Genomic DNA, 6000 nt, shown 5'->3' on the forward strand with positions numbered 1-6000 from the left:
CACAGCGCTCTGCACACAGCATATACGACACTGCGCTCTGCACACAGCACAACATATACAACACTGCGCTCTGCACACAGCACAACATATACAACACAGCGCTCTGCACACAGCACAACATATACAACACAGCGCTCTGCATACAGCACAACATATACAACACTGCGCTCTGCATACAGCACAACATATACAACACAGCGCTCTGCACACAGCACAACATATACAACACTGCGCTCTGCACACAGCACAACATATACAACACTGCGCTCTGCACACAGCACAACATATACAACACTGCGCTCTGCATACAGCACAACATATACAACACTGCGCTCTGCATACAGCACAACATATACAACACTGCGCTCTGCACACAGCACAACATATACAACACTGCGCTCTGCACACAGCACAACATATACAACACTGCGCTCTGCACACAGCACAACATATACAACACTGCGCTCTGCATACAGCACAACATATACAACACTGCGCTCTGCACACAGCACAACATATACGACACTGCGCTCTGCACACAGCACAACATATACAACACTGCGCTCTGCACACAGCACAACATATACAACACTGCGCTCTGCACACAGCACAACATATACAACACTGCGCTCTGCACACAGCACAACATATACAACACTGCGCTCTGCACACAGCACAACATATACAACACTGCGCTCTGCACACAGCATATACGACACTGCGCTCTGCACACAGCACAACATATACAACACAGCGCTCTGCACACAGCATATACGACACTGCGCTCTGCACACAGCACAACATATACAACACTGCGCTCTGCACACAGCACAACATATACAACACAGCGCTCTGCACACAGCACAACATATACAACACAGCGCTCTGCATACAGCACAACATATACAACACTGCGCTCTGCATACAGCACAACATATACAACACAGCGCTCTGCATACAGCACAACATTTACAACACTGCGCTCTGCACACAGCATATACATATACAACACTGCGCTCTGCACACAGCACAACATATACAACACTGCGCTCTGCACACAGCACAACATATACAACACTGCGCTCTGCACACAGCACAACATATACAACACAGCGCTCTGCATACAACATATACAACACAGCGCTCTGCACACAGCATATACGACACTGCGCTCTGCACACAGCACAACATATACGACACTGCGCTCTGCACACAGCACAACATATACAACACTGCGCTCTGCATACAGCACAACATATACAACACTGCGCTCTGCATACAGCACAACATATACAACACAGCGCTCTGCATACAGCACAACATATACAACACTGCGCTCTGCACACAGCATATACATATACAACACTGCGCTCTGCACACAGCACAACATATACAACACTGCGCTCTGCACACAGCACAACATATACAACACAGCGCTCTGCACACAGCACAACATATACAACACTGCGCTCTGCACACAGCACAACATATACAACACTGCGCTCTGCACACAGCACAACATATACAACACAGCGCTCTGCACACAGCACAACATATACAACACTGCGCTCTGCACACAGCACAACATATACAACACTGCGCTCTGCATACAGCACAACATATACAACACTGCGCTCTGCACACAGCACAACATATACAACACTGCGCTCTGCACACAGCACAACATATACAACACAGCGCTCTGCACACAGCACAACATATACAACACTGCGCTCTGCACACAGCACAACATATACAACACTGCGCTCTGCATACAGCACAACATATACAACACAGCGCTCTGCACACAGCACAACATATACAACACTGCGCTCTGCACACAGCACAACATATACAACACTGCGCTCTGCACACAGCACAACATATACAACACTGCGCTCTGCACACAGCATATACGACACTGCGCTCTGCACACAGCACAACATATACAACACAGCGCTCTGCACACAGCATATACGACACTGCGCTCTGCACACAGCACAACATATACAACACTGCGCTCTGCACACAGCACAACATATACAACACAGTGCTCTGCATACAGCACAACATATACAACACTGCGCTCTGCATACAGCACAACATATACAACACTGCGCTCTGCACACAGCACAACATATACAACACTGCGCTCTGCACACAGCACAACATATACAACACTGCGCTCTGCACACAGCATATACGACACTGCGCTCTGCACACAGCACAACATATACAACACAGCGCTCTGCACACAGCATATACGACACTGCGCTCTGCACACAGCACAACATATACAACACTGCGCTCTGCACACAGCACAACATATACAACACAGCGCTCTGCACACAGCACAACATATACAACACAGCGCTCTGCATACAGCACAACATATACAACACTGCGCTCTGCATACAGCACAACATATACAACACAGCGCTCTGCACACAGCACAACATATACAACACTGCGCTCTGCACACAGCACAACATATACAACACTGCGCTCTGCACACAGCACAACATATACAACACTGCGCTCTGCATACAGCACAACATATACAACACTGCGCTCTGCATACAGCACAACATATACAACACTGCGCTCTGCACACAGCACAACATATACAACACTGCGCTCTGCACACAGCACAACATATACAACACTGCGCTCTGCACACAGCACAACATATACAACACTGCGCTCTGCATACAGCACAACATATACAACACTGCGCTCTGCACACAGCACAACATATACGACACTGCGCTCTGCACACAGCACAACATATACAACACTGCGCTCTGCACACAGCACAACATATACAACACTGCGCTCTGCACACAGCACAACATATACAACACTGCGCTCTGCACACAGCACAACATATACAACACTGCGCTCTGCACACAGCACAACATATACAACACTGCGCTCTGCACACAGCACAACATATACAACACTGCGCTCTGCACACAGCATATACGACACTGCGCTCTGCACACAGCACAACATATACAACACAGCGCTCTGCACACAGCATATACGACACTGCGCTCTGCACACAGCACAACATATACAACACTGCGCTCTGCACACAGCACAACATATACAACACAGCGCTCTGCACACAGCACAACATATACAACACAGCGCTCTGCATACAGCACAACATATACAACACTGCGCTCTGCATACAGCACAACATATACAACACAGCGCTCTGCATACAGCACAACATATACAACACTGCGCTCTGCACACAGCATATACATATACAACACTGCGCTCTGCACACAGCACAACATATACAACACTGCGCTCTGCACACAGCACAACATATACAACACTGCGCTCTGCACACAGCACAACATATACAACACTGCGCTCTGCACACAGCACAACATATACAACACAGCGCTCTGCATACAACATATACAACACAGCGCTCTGCACACAGCACAACATATACGACACTGCGCTCTGCACACAGCACAACATATACAACACTGCGCTCTGCATACAGCACAACATATACAACACTGCGCTCTGCATACAGCACAACATATACAACACAGCGCTCTGCATACAGCACAACATATACAACACTGCGCTCTGCACACAGCATATACATATACAACACTGCGCTCTGCACACAGCACAACATATACAACACTGCGCTCTGCACACAGCACAACATATACAACACTGTGCTCTGCACACAGCACAACATATACAACACTGCGCTCTGCATACAGCACAACATATACAACACTGCGCTCTGTACACAGCACAACATATACAACACTGCGCTCTGCACACAGCACAACATATACAACACTGCGCTCTGCACACAGCACAACATATACAACACTGCGGTCTACACACAGCACAACATATACAACACTGCGCTCTGCAAGCAGCACAACATATACAACACAGCGCTCTGCATACAACATATACAACACAGCGCTCTGCACACAGCATATACGACACTGCGCTCTGCACACAGCACAACATATACGACACTGCGCTCTGCACACAGCACAACATATACAACACTGCGCTCTGCATACAGCACAACATATACAACACTGCGCTCTGCATACAGCACAACATATACAACACTGCGCTCTGCACACAGCACAACATATACAACACTGCGCTCTGCACACAGCACAACATATACAACACAGCGCTCTGCACACAGCACAACATATACAACACTGCGCTCTGCACACAGCACAACATATACAACACAGCGCTCCGCACACAGCACAACATATACAACACTGCGCTCTGCACACAGCACAACATATACAACACTGCGCTCTGCATACAGCACAACATATACAACACTGCGCTCTGCACACAGCACAACATATACAACACTGCGCTCTGCACACAGCACAACATATACAACACAGCGCTCTGCACACAGCACAACATATACAACACTGCGCTCTGCACACAGCACAACATATACAACACTGCGCTCTGCACACAGCACAACATATACAACACTGCGCTCTACACACAGCACAACATATACAACACTGCGCTCTGCATACAGCACAACATATACAACACTGCGCTCTGCACACAGCACAACATATACGACACTGCGCTCTGCACACAGCACAACATATACAACACTGCGCTCTGCACACAGCACAACATATACAACACTGCGCTCTGCACACAGCACAACATATACAACACTGCGCTCTGCACACAGCACAACATATACAACACTGCGCTCTGCACACAGCACAACATATACAACACTGCGCTCTGCACACAGCATATACGACACTGCGCTCTGCACACAGCACAACATATACAACACAGCGCTCTGCACACAGCATATACGACACTGCGCTCTGCACACAGCACAACATATACAACACTGCGCTCTGCACACAGCACAACATATACAACACAGCGCTCTGCACACAGCACAACATATACAACACAGCGCTCTGCATACAGCACAACATATACAACACTGCGCTCTGCATACAGCACAACATATACAACACAGCGCTCTGCACACAGCACAACATATACAACACTGCGCTCTGCACACAGCACAACATATACAACACTGCGCTCTGCACACAGCACAACATATACAACACTGCGCTCTGCATACAGCACAACATATACAACACTGCGCTCTGCATACAGCACAACATATACAACACTGCGCTCTGCACACAGCACAACATATACAACACTGCGCTCTGCACACAGCACAACATATACAACACTGCGCTCTGCACACAGCACAACATATACAACACTGCGCTCTGCATACAGCACAACATATACAACACTGCGCTCTGCACACAGCACAACATATACGACACTGCGCTCTGCACACAGCACAACATATACAACACTGCGCTCTGCACACAGCACAACATATACAACACTGCGCTCTGCACACAGCACAACATATACAACACTGCGCTCTGCACACAGCACAACATATACAACACTGCGCTCTGCACACAGCACAACATATACAACACTGCGCTCTGCACACAGCATATACGACACTGCGCTCTGCACACAGCACAACATATACAACACAGCGCTCTGCACACAGCATATACGACACTGCGCTCTGCACACAGCACAACATATACAACACTGCGCTCTGCACACAGCACAACATATACAACACAGCGCTCTGCACACAGCACAACATATACAACACAGCGCTCTGCATACAGCACAACATATACAACACTGCGCTCTGCATACAGCACAACATATACAACACAGCGCTCTGCATACAGCACAACATTTACAACACTGCGCTCTGCACACAGCATATACATATACAACACTGCGCTCTGCACACAGCACAACATATACAACACTGCGCTCTGCACACAGCACAACATATACAACACTGCGCTCTGCACACAGCACAACATATACAACACAGCGCTCTGCATACAACATATACAACACAGCGCTCTGCACACA

This window comes from Hyla sarda, chromosome 8 (genome assembly GCF_029499605.1).
Source record: "Hyla sarda isolate aHylSar1 chromosome 8, aHylSar1.hap1, whole genome shotgun sequence".
NCBI lineage: Eukaryota > Metazoa > Chordata > Amphibia > Anura > Hylidae > Hyla > Hyla sarda.